At 42.9% G+C, this 13,505-nt stretch overlaps 1 long non-coding RNA gene across 9 annotated transcripts in view; it reads left to right on the top strand.

Annotated features, from left to right (window-relative positions):
- LOC103350974 (uncharacterized) overlaps window positions 1–13,505 on the top strand; it is a 183,647-nt gene that overhangs the window by 144,196 nt on the left and 25,946 nt on the right. For 6 of the 9 annotated variants that reach the window (XR_011381441.1, XR_011381440.1, XR_011381439.1 and 3 more), the window contains one exon: window positions 2,331–2,428. The exons of 2 other annotated variants lie outside the window; for them this stretch is intronic. This is a non-coding gene — a long non-coding RNA (uncharacterized lncRNA). Of the gene's footprint in view, window positions 1–2,330; window positions 2,429–9,641; window positions 9,966–13,505 lie in introns of those variants that run through there. One more of the 9 variants, XR_011381445.1, reaches the window with a different exon arrangement.

Here is a 13,505-nt window from a genome sequence, read left to right as displayed (position 1 = left end):
TACTGTGGAGACACCAAGGAGAAGAACAAGAGCTCCTCTCCATTATATGGTCCCATACTTTCATATTTTGCTCTTTATTCTTCCTGCTGTTTTACTAAGTGATCTTCTCAGAGAAGTATCCAACAGTGACTTTTCACCTTATCACTACCATATTTTAAGCATATTTTTTATCATCCTGTGTGTGTGTGTGTGTGTGTGTGTGTGTATGTATGTGAAGGGTTCATGGAATTACAGTCAAAAAGTGCTGATGACATGGTTTTCCCTGTGGGTGACTCCACTCCAGGACCAAAGGGAAAGCCCCGACTGTCTGGTCCCTTAAGCTTGGGACAGGAAGTGAAGGGCAGCCAGACTCTCCTCATCCCATCATGGCTCAGTGTCTGGGGTTTTGTCAGCTCCCTGCGGGCCTCTGCCCTGGCAGACAGGAGGCCTGGAGAAGATGAGGAGCTTGCACTGTGGGGAAACTACGGGTGTGGGAAATCCCAAGACGGAGACACCCTCTTCAACGCAAGCAGTGCCTGCATGGCAGAGCGCACAGAGACATGGCAAGGCTGTCAGCAGGACAAGGGAAGCTGGCTGTGCATGCGTTTCACAGAGAGGCCAGGGAGTGCTGGTTCGCAGTGGACTAGGTAGCCAGCTCTTGGATAGCACTGCACAGAGGAATAGGACGGGCTCCCACATCTAGAAGTGTTGCAAAAGATGAAAGGGGAGTTTTCAGCCTGAGAGCAAGAAGCATGGCACACCCAGGACCCCTGGAGAACAGAGAGCAAATGACCAGATGCTAGGTGCATGAAGAGGTTATTAGCTGTTCCAGTCAGGAGAGAGGGATACATGGTAGGCAGAAGAAGCACACCTCCTCTATAATGAGGGTTCTCAGCAGTGTCAGGGACCAAGGTTATACAGTCAGAGTCAATCTACAAGAGTTCTTTGAACTCTCCCGAAGTGCTTTGAAATACAAGAGAAGGTGTTGTCAAAAGCTCTCCCAGTGACAGAAGCAGTGGTGATGGATGATCCAACTTGCTAAGTCTTTTTCATAGTTGATGTCTGACACTGGGTAATTGACTTAAATATGCACCTGCTGTGATTCTGTCCCTTTGACTTTGTCTTTCCAAAGGTGCTATGGACTTCCACCTTGTGTGGAAGCCCTAAAATCCAAGGTGGCCTGTTTGAAGTAAGGAAGTAATTAATGTGAAATAAAGTCCTAAGCTGTATCCCTGAAAGGATTGGCATCCTAACAAGAGGAGACCCCAAATCACCATGTGAACCCACAGTATGAAGGTGGTTGGCTGCCAGCTAGGAAACTGAGTTGACCAGAACCTTAATTTTGGACTTGGATCCTCCAGACTGTGAGAAAATAAACTTCTGTAGAGTAAGTCTGTGGCTTAAAGCAGATGACAGAGTCAGGGGATTTTTCTAGTGAGGAGGAACATTTTAGGAATTTAGTTTCTTGATAAAGAACTTATAAGGAAATTAGTTAAATGATTTGTTAAGAATTGTCCAAAAAATTGGCCAATTGCTAGATTCTCAGAGATGAATGGAGAATCCAGTTCCTTCTGGAGGTGGCAATTCTCTCGCCTACTAGAGGAAATAAATTATAATGTTCTACTTGTGTTTGAGGTGGGGGAGGGGAGTCTTGGACTAAAATGGGCTACATCTGCTGTCCTGTCCTGTTGATTGTTTTCAGTATCTCCTGTATTTTCCCACACTGTCATCTTTCTTTGTTCTTTGCCTCACCTTACAAACTGAGATGTGAGTCATTTTTAATAAAAGACCATAGGGAGAAACCATTTTTTCTCCCCCCTTTCTCAATAACAGTGCTGTATTTGAACTGACCAGAGTCATTTGTGGTGAGGAAGAGAGGCAGGGAAAGACTGAGTGGACTCTTGAGTAGAGCATGTGGAGTGACCAATTTAGAGCAATGTGCGCTGTTCCTGAGACTGGAAGTCAGACCATCAGAAGGGAAACCAGTCACAGCCAGCTCCAGACCAGCCAGTGCCAGGGTCAGCCCAGCCTGGAGCCTTGTTGCCCAGGTGGGTTGGGAGGATGGCCAGTGATGGTGGGTAATTACAACCACATTTAATTTTCTAGTTAATAGATGTATGTTGAAGTGGTAAGCCAAGGAGATGCAAAAGTAGAAGTAGTCATAGATATGGCCATATGGCTGAAGGCAACCACAAGAGAAAACATGCCAAAAACCAGATCCATGAAAGGGAATCATTTCTTCTTGGGGCAGCTCTCAGTGAAAGGGAGCTCTGATTGTCATGTAGTAGATGCTTAATAAGACATTTTATTTTTAAGCTCTTTTTAAAGATTTATTTTTATTTATTTGACAGAGTTACAAAGAGAGGAAGACAGAGAGAAAGAGAGAAGTCTTCCATCCGCTGATTCACTCCCCAAATGGCTGCAATGGCCGGAGCTGAGCTGATCTGAAGTAAGGAAACAGGAGCTTTTTCCAGATCTCCCATGTGAGTGTAGGGGCCCAAGCGCTTGGGCCATCCTCTGCTGCTTTCTCAGGCCTTAGCAGAGAGCTGGATCAGAAGTGGAGCAGCCAGGACTCAAACTGACACCCATATGGGATGCCGGCACTGCAGGCTGGCAGGCTGGGGCTTTAACTCGCTGTGCCTCAGCACTGGCCCTGTGGCATTTTCAATCAGATTATTGTTTAAGAAAATTTTATCTTTTTTTTTTTTTTTTTTTTTTTTTTTTTTTTTTACAGATGAAGCATTTGCAGTTCAAAAAGGTTGAGGACTGGGTGATTGTTATACTTTGTAAGCAGTGAAACTGAGATTCCAACACAGATTTCCCTGCTTATAAACTCCCCAGGTGCTCACGGACTACAGAAGATCATGAATCATGTGGGCTTCATTGAGTTTTGATGGATGTGAGATTCTGAGAGGAATGGAAGAGGGATGTAGTCACCACATTGGGCTCTACCGTGTGGCCAAAGGCTGTGGGTAGACTGTTATTTCTTGCCACGCACCTACTGGCTGCAAGTTCCACCAAGGGATTGGAGTTCCAGGCAGAGGCAGAAGCAACAAGAACTTCTGCAAATTTGGTGGTAGAGCATGCCAAAGATACCCTCTTTGGCAACTGCCTTGTGTTCCTTGGGCTTTCAGATGCAATGGTTCCAGTGCAACATTCAGTGAATATGAAGGTACATATTGATGGGAAAATGGGCTAAGACAGTAGGGAGCCTCCTTTGGTTATTGTATGAACTGGTTGTTCACCACCTCTCTCCTTCCCAACTGAGGCCCTCCAAAACTATAAACCTTTACTGAGGGAACATGTCAGGCACAGTATGAGGCTCACAGAACTAAATGTCTTTTCTCAATGCCCCTAAGATGAATAGGAGGTGAAAAAGGCTATCTGGTATTTGTTGCATTACCTGTGCATATTTGTCTCTGTACCTTTCTCTGTGTATGCTTCTTGCAAGCAATGGTTCCATCATCAACAGTTGTGTCCCTAATGTTTATCACAGTACTTTAAAATGATTTTTTTGATGAAGAAATATCTAGCCTATCCATTATTATGGAGAGACAAATAGTTCTAAAAATAATTACGTTCATTAAAGGTACTATGGTATAGGTCTACATGGGAGTACAAAAAAGAAAATTATCAGTTCAGAGTAGGAGCTGGCAAGGAAAAGATTACATGATTTTTAAGATCATTTCAAACAAACACTGATTTGCTGGACAGTTAGACGGGAGGAGGTGGTAGAAGCATTACAGGTGATAAAAAGTTGAGTGAACATATTGCCCATAATGACATGGAATAGCAATGTGAACGACAGAGGAGTGGACACGTAAGAACTTTTCTGTGATGAGCAGATAGGGTGTGAATCTTGGTGACAGAAAGGACTAGAGAAGATAATCTCTATGCCATGCAAAGGGATTGAAATTTATATCAAGGGCAATGGAGGGCTGTTAGGGGGTTTTAAACACACGAGAGATTTAACTAAAACTATTTCTTTAAAAAAAAAAGATCTCAATTGATGATTATGTCCAGAAATGTTTGACAAGGTCAAGATCAGAGCAGGCATGTATTTTAAGGACAGGGGGCAATCGGCAGTACATGGAAATGCCCTGGAGTCAGAAAAAGCTTAGATCATGAAAAAACATTCAGAGCAGAGAGGTTATGCCAGTAGTTCCAAAGAGAAAAGATTAGGGTCAGAGTTAACAGCAGGGGCACAGGAGAGAGAAGAATGTTGCAGAATTTAAGGAGAAAGACGAGGCTGGATGCTGGGGAGGAAGGAGCCTGGGGACACTCCCAGTTTGGCTTGAGAGACTGGGTAGACAGTTACGTTACTCACAGCAATGGAAGAAATGGTAAAGACCAAATCTGGGGGAGGGGTTTGATAGTGGGGTTTTGTACATATTGTTTTGGGATGCTGGTGAAACCTCAGAGGAGGCGATCCAGTGCACAGTGTGTAAATGAAGAGTGAGGTTTGAACTAGAAATGAAAACACTGGGGTCAGCAGAACATGGGCCACAAGGAGTGAATGAGATTACCTAGAAGCAATCTCATTCGATGAGTCATGAAATAAAACAGTACCAAAAATAAAACTCTGGGGTATAAGAAAGGTGCAAACGTTTATGGAGCAACCAAAGGAAGAAGAACGAGGAAAGAACTTGTTGGCTCTGTACATTTGTGACTGGGAAAGAGAAAGTAGTAAGGAGCTAGAGAAATTTAAAATCCAGAAGATTTCAAGAAATGAAAAGGTTTATAAGAAGACAAAGAGGGAGAAGTGAAATGACAGCAGAGGTAAACACGTTGACTATAAAGAGATCACAGATGAGGTGAAGAGTAGATGTTTCTTTGCATGAAGCTAGAAGAAAGGGCACACTGGAGAGAATTAGTCATAGATGTAGGGATGGGAATAAGAGGCAAGTTCACTTGCTGAAAGAACAGGGTTAATATCAGGATCAGAATAAGGAAATTAATAAGGAGGTAGAACAGCAACTTTGAGAATTAGGAAAGACCTGACCAGGTACAAACACAGCAGAGAGGCTGGCGCTGTGGCTCACTAGGCTAATCCTCCACCTGAGGCGCCGGCACCCTGGGTTCTAGTCCCAGTTGGGGCACCGAGTTCTAGTCCCGGTTGCTCTTCTTCCAGTCCAGCTCTCTGCTATGGCCTGGGAAGGCAGTGGAGGATGACCCAAGTGCTTGGGCCCTGCACCTGCATGGGAGACCAGGAGGAGGCACCTGGCTCCTGGCCTCAGATCGGCAAAGCACACCAGCCGTAGCAGCCATTTGCGGGGGGTGAACCAATGGAAGGAAGACCTTTCTCTCTGTCTCTTTCTCACTGTATAACTCTGCCTGTCCAAAAAAAAAAAAAAAAAAAAAGGCAGAGAATTGGCACTGGGGTTGGCATCAGGGGTGGGGGCTTCCATGGAGCCCAGACGTGGATGTTGTGGCCATTTGGAGAATAAACCAGCAGACGGAAGATTATTCTCTTTGTGTATCTTTGTGTGCTGCTCTTTCAAATAACTGATAGCTGAATATTAAAAATATTTTAAATAAAATCCCCTGTTGTATGAATGATAGGTAAGATAAATTATAAACAAATTGATAATCCTTCAAGACATATATTCATTTGATGTGATTTACTTCCAAGTCTCAAATTTATTTTAAGATTTTTTATTTATTTACTTATTTATTTGAAAGAGTTATACAGAGAGGTGAGGCGGGGGGGGGGGGGCGGTCTTCTCTCCAATGGTTCACTCCCCAATTGGCTGCAACGGCCAGAGCTGCGTTGATCTGAAGCCAGGAGCCAGGAGCCAGGAGCTTCTTCCAGGTCTCCCACGAGGGTGCAGGAGCCCAAGGATCTGGGCCATCTTCTGCTTTCCCAGGCCACAGCAGAGAGCTGGATTGGAAGTGGAGCAGCTGGGCCTGGAACCGGCTTCCATACGGGATGTCGGTGCTTCAGGCCAGGGCGTTAACCTGCTGTGCCACAGCACCGACCCCCCCCCCCAATTTTTTTTTTAACAAAACTGGTTCAAATGATTACGACTTTACCTACATGCATGATCTTATGGAAACAGCCAAGAAAACACTGAATAAATGAATGAATGGCAAATTGAACCACCAGAGAGGTAAACATTATTAGAAATATACATTTGTGCATCATAGAGAGAGATGGAACCAGAAATAAACCCTAGCACAATTGAGAACTTGAATATAGTAAAATTGGAATTCAAACTGGTAAAAAAAGGATTGATGATCTAGTACCTTGGGTTACTACTAAAGCCCCATGCCCTCCAAGTCCCAGTGGAAGCACCGGATTGAATTTGCTGAGCTCCACCCACCCCCTGGGCCTCAGGTGCTGTCACTCATCTCCTAATAGTTCTACTCAGTCTCCCAGGCACAACCTCCATGGCTCTTGTCTGTCTCAGTGGGAGCCAGAGCAGTTCCAGCAGCCAGGTCTGCCCCGCTGAGACCATGGACCTTAGACACTCTTAACAGCCCTGCCAGGAGTGCAGACTCCAAGCACTGAGAAGGAGGGAGTTGTTGGCTCAGTTTGTCACTCCTTAAACCCCTCTGTGCCATTGCCATTGGACTTGTGCTTTGCTTCCACGGCGGCTCTGTTGACATCCTGTGGGACTGGGCCACAGCCGTGTTTTCTGAGGATGCTGTGGCCAGCCTGGAACGATGCACTGCCTGATTCTCTTCCTTCCTCTCTCCTTTTCCCTCACTCTCCTGCCTTGGGATCCTTTTCCTCACAAACCCTGAACACACAAGATTTGCCTCGGGCTGTGCTTTGAAAGTGACTAGAACACATTCCTTTTCATTCCTTACACCACAGCAAATCACAGGCAGATTAGAGCATCACATAGTGAAAATAAAAATCCATGAAAGGTCAAAAAGAAAATAATAATTCACACGTCTATCTACAAACATGTATGTATTGAAGTATGGGAAATCTAGACTAAGAATTTAATACATTTGGCTTTCTACAAATAAAAAATACTATAAACAGAGTTAAATGACAATAAATGAGAAATATTTGAAGTGTCTTTAGCAAAAATAAGATAACATGTATTAAGATGTTGATACAAGCTAATACATAAAAAGCTCTTATAAATCAATAAAAAACCATAATAAAAATAGACTAAGGATTTGAATGAATAACTCACAAAGAAAAATGATCGAAAAGCATATGACAAAAATTCAGGCTCATAATAGTCAAGGAAATACTAATGAAAACATCACTGGTTTAGTGTTTTTATCTGGCACATTTGGAATCATTAAAACCACACTATGCACTGTGGCATAGTGGGTTAAAGCCCTGGCCTGTAGCACCAGCATCCCATATGGACCCCGGTTTGAGTTCTGGCTGCTCCACTTCCAATCCAGCTTTCTGTTATGGCCTGAGAAAGCAGTAGAAGATGGCCCAAGCCCTGCAACTGCATGGGAGACCCGGAGAAAGCTCCTGGTTCCTGACTTTGGATTGGCCCAGCTCTGGCCATTGCAGCCATTTGGGGAGTAAATCAGCAGATGGAAGATCCCCCCACCCCCACTCTGCCTCTCTCTATAACTCTTTCAACTAAATAAAATAAATCTTTTTTTTTCTTTTTTTAATTTTTTTAACTTTTATTTAATGAATATAAATTTCCAAAGTACAGAATATTGATTACAATGGCTTCCCCCCCATAACGTCCCTCCAACCTGCAACCCTCCCCTTATCCACTCCCTCTCCCCTTCCATTCATATCAAGATTCATTTTCGATTCTCTTTATATACAGAAGATCAGTTGAGCATACATTAAGTAAAGATTTCAACAGTTTGCTCCCACACAGAAACATAAAGTGAAAAATACTGTTTGAGTACTAGTTATAGCATTAAATCTCAATGTACAGCACACTAAGGACAAAGATCCTACATGAGGAGTAAGTGCACAGTGACTCCTGTTGTTGACTTAACAAATTGACACTCTTGTTTATGGCCTCAGTAATCACCCTAGGCTCTTGTCATGAGTTGCCAAGGCTATGGAAGCCCCCTGAGTTCACTGACTCTGATCATTTTTAGACAAGGCCATGGTCAAAGTGGAAGTTCTCTCCTCCCTTCAGAGAAAGGTACCTCCTTCTTTGGTGACCCGTTCTTTCCACTGGGATCTCACTCGTGGAGATCTTTCATTTAGGTTTTTTTTTTCCCCCCCAGAGTGTCTTGGCTTTCCATGCCTGAAATACTCTCATGGGCATTTCAGCCGGATCCGCATGCCTTAAGGGCTGATTATGAGGCCAGAGTGCTGTTAGGACATTTGACATTCTATGGGTCTGCTGTGTATCTCACTTCCCATGTTGGATCATTCTCTCCCTTTTTGATTCTATCTGCTAGTATTTGCAGACACTATTCTTGTTTATGTGATCCCTTTGGTTCTTAGTCCTATCATTATGATCAATTGTGAACAGAAATTGATCACTGGGACTAGTGAGATGGCATTGGTACATGCCACCTCGATGGGATTGAATTGGAATCCCCTGGTATGTTTCTAACTCTACTGTTTGAGGTAAGTCAGCTTGAGCATGTCCCGAATTGCACATCTCTTCCCTCTCTTATTCCCCCTCTTATATTTAACAGCTATCACTTTTCAGTTAAGTTTCAGCACTTAAGAAGAATTGTGTATTGATTACAGTATTCAACCAAAAGTATTAAGTAGAACAAACAAAAAAAAAATACTAAGAGGGATAACATATTAAGCTGCTCATCAACAGTCAGGGTGAGGGCTGATCAAGTCACCGTTTCTCATAGTGTTCATTTCGCTTTAACAGGTTTCCTTTTTGGTGCTCAGTTAGGTGTCACCTATCAAGGAGAAATAAATAAAATAAATCTTTAAAAAAAAAACAAACCAAATGGAATGCCCACAGTTGGTGGGGGGATGCTGTGGTTTGTTTACAACTACTGGGAGGTCTAGAAGTCAGTAGCTTCTTTCTAGAAACATATATAAAAAGCTTCAAGGATAGTCTTAGCTTTAAACTGATAAATCCACACCTAATACTTTTTCTTAAAGAAACAGAGAACTAAGACATCAAGAACATTCAGAGCAACATCCTACTAGCAAGCAGCTGGAAACAATGTAATTACCAAAGAAAGGATTGGCTAAATCCATTTTTGCATTATTAATGTGAGGCGATTTCCTATAATTGTTCAAATTATGGTCTAAAGATTTTATTTATTTATTTGAAAGAGTTACACAGAGGAGAAGGAGAGGTAGAGAGAGAGAGAGAGAGAGAGAGAGAAAGGTCTTCCATCCGATGGTTCACTCCCCAATTGGCTGCAATGGCCAGAGCTGCTCCTATCCAATGCCAGGAGCCAGGAGCTTCTTCCAGGTATCCCACATGGGTGCAGGGGCCCAAGCACTTGGGCCATCTTCTACTGCTTTCCCAGGCCATAGCAGAGAGCTAGATCAGAAGTGGAGCAGCTGGGACTTGAACCGGAGTCCATATGGGATGCCAGCACTGCAGGCGGTGGCTTTACCTGCTGTGCCACAGCACTGGCTCCCAAATTATGGTTTAAAAAGTATAAAAGTTTGTGGGAAAATGTTCTCAACATATGCCAGAATATATTTAGAAAAAGGTTGAAAATAAAATTGCAAGTACAAAAAGCCAAAGAGCTTATGTAATATATGAAACCAACTTCTGGGGCAGGTGCTGTGGCCTGAGAAAGCTGCCTTCTGCAGTGCTGGCATCCCATATGGGCGCCGGTTTGATTCCTGGCTGCTCCACTTTGATCCAAGTCTCTGCTATGGCCTGGGAAAGCAGTGGAAGATGGCCCAAGTCCTTGAATGCCTACACACATGTGGGAGACTGAGGAAGAAGCTCCTGGCTCCTGGCTTCGGATCGGTGCAGCTCCAGCCATTGTGGCCATCTGGGGAGTGAACCAGCAGATGGAAGACTTTCTCTCTGCTTCTGCCTCTGTCACTCTGCCTTTCAAATACATAAATAAATCTTAAAAAAAAAGAAAGAAAGAAACCAGCCTCTTTCTTCTCATTCTCTCCTACCGTGTCTTCAGCATAAAACTAATCTAAATAAGAACTGGGAATACAAACCCTGAAAAATCTGATGGTGAGTCTCTCAGACATTGTTTTTCCTAAATTTTTTTGCTAGATTCATAATCCTAAAATATTATTTTTACATGATTTTGGACCATGGACTTAAAAGTAAAAGTGAAAATTATGAAACTTCTAGAAGGAAGCAAGGGAGAAAATTAGGGACTTTGAGATAGTAAGTACTTCCTACTACATACAAATCTCAAACGATGAAAGAAAAGAAGACAACTGAGCTTTCTCCAAATTGAAAGCTTTCTTCAAAAGATAGCTATCATTAAGAAATGAAATGGCAAGCCACAGAATGAAAGAAAGCATTGGCAATGGATGTGTTTAACAAAGGAGTTGGATCAAGAATATATGAAAAACCTAACAAGTCAATAATGAAACGACTCAATTTAAAAAATGAGGAAAAGATTTGAAGGCATATACTACAAAAGGAGTTCTAAAAGTAGCAATAAACCCATGCAAAGATGGTCAAAGCATTAATTATCTGGGAAATGCAAACTATACCCCCATGAGATACCACTACATGCCCACTAGAATGCCTGGAATTAGAAAGACTGGTAATGCTTAATGTTGGCAAGGATGGGGAACACCCAGAACTCCCACACTGTGCTGATGGAACTGATAATCACACCACATTAGAAAATTGGCAGTTTTGGTGCTGGTTCGAGTCCTGAGTACTCCACTTCTGATCCAGCTCCCTGCTAATGCACCTGGGAAAGCAGTAGAAGATGGCCCAACTCCTTGGGCCCCTGCACCCACATGGGAGACCTAAAAGAAGCTTCTGGTTCCTGGATTCAGTCTGGCCTAGCCCCTGACCATTGCAGCCATTTGGGGAGTGAACCAGCAGATTGAAGATTCCCCCTCTCTTTGTCTCTGTTTCTGTCTCTCTGTAATTGCACCTTTTAAATAAATAAAATCCATCTTAAAACTCTAAATGGACATAGTTAGTAGTATATAAATTACATATCAATAAAAATAAATTTTTTAAAAAGATTTATTTACCTATTTGAAAGTCAGAGTTACAGAAAGAGAGAGAGGAAGAGACACAGAGAGATCTTCCATCCCCTGGCTCACTCCCTAAATGGCTGCAATGGCTGGGGCTGGGCCAGGAACTTCTTCCAGGTCTCCCAAGTAGATGCAGGGGTCCAAGCAATTGGGCCATCTTCTGCTGCTTTCCCAGGCACATTAGCTGGGAGCTGGATAAGAAGTGGAACAGCCAGTGCATGACCCAGTGCCCTTATGGAATGCAGACATTGCATGTGGCATCTTAAGTCACTATGCCACAACACCGTCCCCTTAAGAATTATTTTCTTCCTGTATTCCTTGCTGAGTGAGATCTACTCAATCCTGATTACTCCTTTGTCTTTTATCTTGCCTTCTACTTAATAATGTGTTACTTTTTATCTTTTCTTTTACTTAATAATGGCTTAGGGCCACAATGGCAATTGCTCTGCATATTGTGAGCACCTGTGTGTGTGTGTGTGTGTGTGTGTGTGTGTGACAGACAGAGAGGCAGAGAGAAACAGAGTGAGACAGAGGGAAACAGAGAGGGAGAGATTGTGAACCAAAGAAGAAGCAAAATGGTAGCAGACTCTGTGTAAAGAGAAATTCTTGGAAGTATGGGATCCAGAATACAGACGGGGCTTGGAGAGGAGAGAAAGGATAGGGCAGTGGAAAATTTGAGGTGGACCTCAAGTGTCCTGCCAGCATACAATGGTGCCTTCTGAGACTGTCTGGATGGGGCTGATGGGTGAGCACTACAGAAACCAATCAGGGATGCGTAAAGGCTTCAAGGGAAAGGAGAGGATCTGGGCTGGGCAGGAAGCCTCAGAGCACAGGAAGCCTCTGCCTGCTCACAGTGGCCTTTCAGGGTCGCCCTCTGCTGCGATGGGTACGAGGCATGGCACTGCCGTAGACCATGGGTTCTCGTCTCTACCTTAGTTCCACTTCCAACTCACAGGTACCTGGTAAAGTCCTAGAATTCCAGTGTGCAGAGACTGGGGACCAGAAACCTTTATGCCCGACGATGGCTGGGTCTTTGTGGTTTTGTTAAGCTCTCTCCAGCTGAGAGAGGGCGATGCTCCTCATGCAGATCCATCTCCATCAAGCACCTCATGCTTTCTTTGCTAAAAGCATGGCACTGTTTTTTTCATATAATGTGCCCATTAAGGACCCTTTGCTTTTCACTGGAAGAAAATATAGTCCTGGTCAAGAGAATCCCAAGTGCCTACTAAGTGGAATGTAGGACTAGAAGCATCGCTGAGAAGATCCATGCCAAACACACTTTATCACAGTGAATTTGGTCTGTATCATCGGTCTTAGAAAATTGTACAGCAGCAGAGCTGACTTTCTTCCAAAAGCAGACTGTTAGAATTCATGACATGACAATACCACCATTAATCTGACCTCATCTTCACCAGACAGTCAAGAGGAACAAATTCACAGATTCCCATAACTACTATAAAATTATACATCAATTCAACATTTAGGGGTCAGATATCAATCCTGAAATACATTGTTAAAAATAACATCCAGATAAAATGAACACTTGGATCCCTTGGCCCCTATAAAAAGGGTAATTAACACACATAATAAATGGAATGAATTTCTGACATTTTTAGTTTAATTTCAAAAGATTTATTTATTTACTTGAAAGGCAGAGTTACAGAGAGAGAGGAAGTGATAGAGAGAAAGAGAGAGAGAGAGAGAGATCTTCCATCCACTGGTTCACTCCCCAAATGGCAATAATGTCCCGGGCTGGGCCAGGACAAAGCAAGGAGCCAGGAGCTTTATCTGGGTCTCCAATGCGGGTGCAGGTGCTCAAGCACTTGGGCCATCCTTTGCTGCTTTCCCAGGTGCATTAGCAGGGAAGTGGAGCAGCCAGGACATCCATATGGGATGCTGGTGTCATAGGCTGCGACTTAACACTGGCCACCATTTTTGATATTTTAATTTGGGGTTTCAGAATTTAAACTTAGGCTGCTGATACTGATCACTACTGCATCATTATTGAAACAAGAAAGAATCCCCTTCCACCTTACCCTTACTTCTATTTTTTAAAACTTGCTAGAAAATTTACATGCAATGTTACTGAAAGACACTTTCCAAATACTTGTAATTGATCTCAATGCAATCACTTGTGCACTGATTAACTTTAATGGCCAAGGTAACAAAAAAGAGCACTTTCACTACTATTTGATGTTTTGTTTTTGATCATGGTTGTAGTAGAATCTAAAAAACTTGGCTTCAGGAGAGAATAATTAGCCAGCTAATTAATTAAGATCTATTTATGCTTTTATTTTCAAGGCATTTGTTGGTCTTAACTGAAGTGTTCTATTTTCTTTTAAGATTTGATAGCCCAGAAAGGGGTAGTAAGGCAAGAAATATACTTCAAAAAGTCCATGGTAAATGCAATGAAAAGGTTGGTTTATTTGGAAACAAAAATTTTTGAAATTCA

This window comes from Oryctolagus cuniculus, chromosome 13 (assembly GCF_964237555.1).
Source record: "Oryctolagus cuniculus chromosome 13, mOryCun1.1, whole genome shotgun sequence".
Taxonomy (NCBI): Eukaryota; Metazoa; Chordata; class Mammalia; order Lagomorpha; family Leporidae; genus Oryctolagus; species Oryctolagus cuniculus.
The sequence above is the reverse complement of the archived record's forward strand: the minus strand, read 5'-3'. Positions and strand labels throughout refer to the sequence as shown.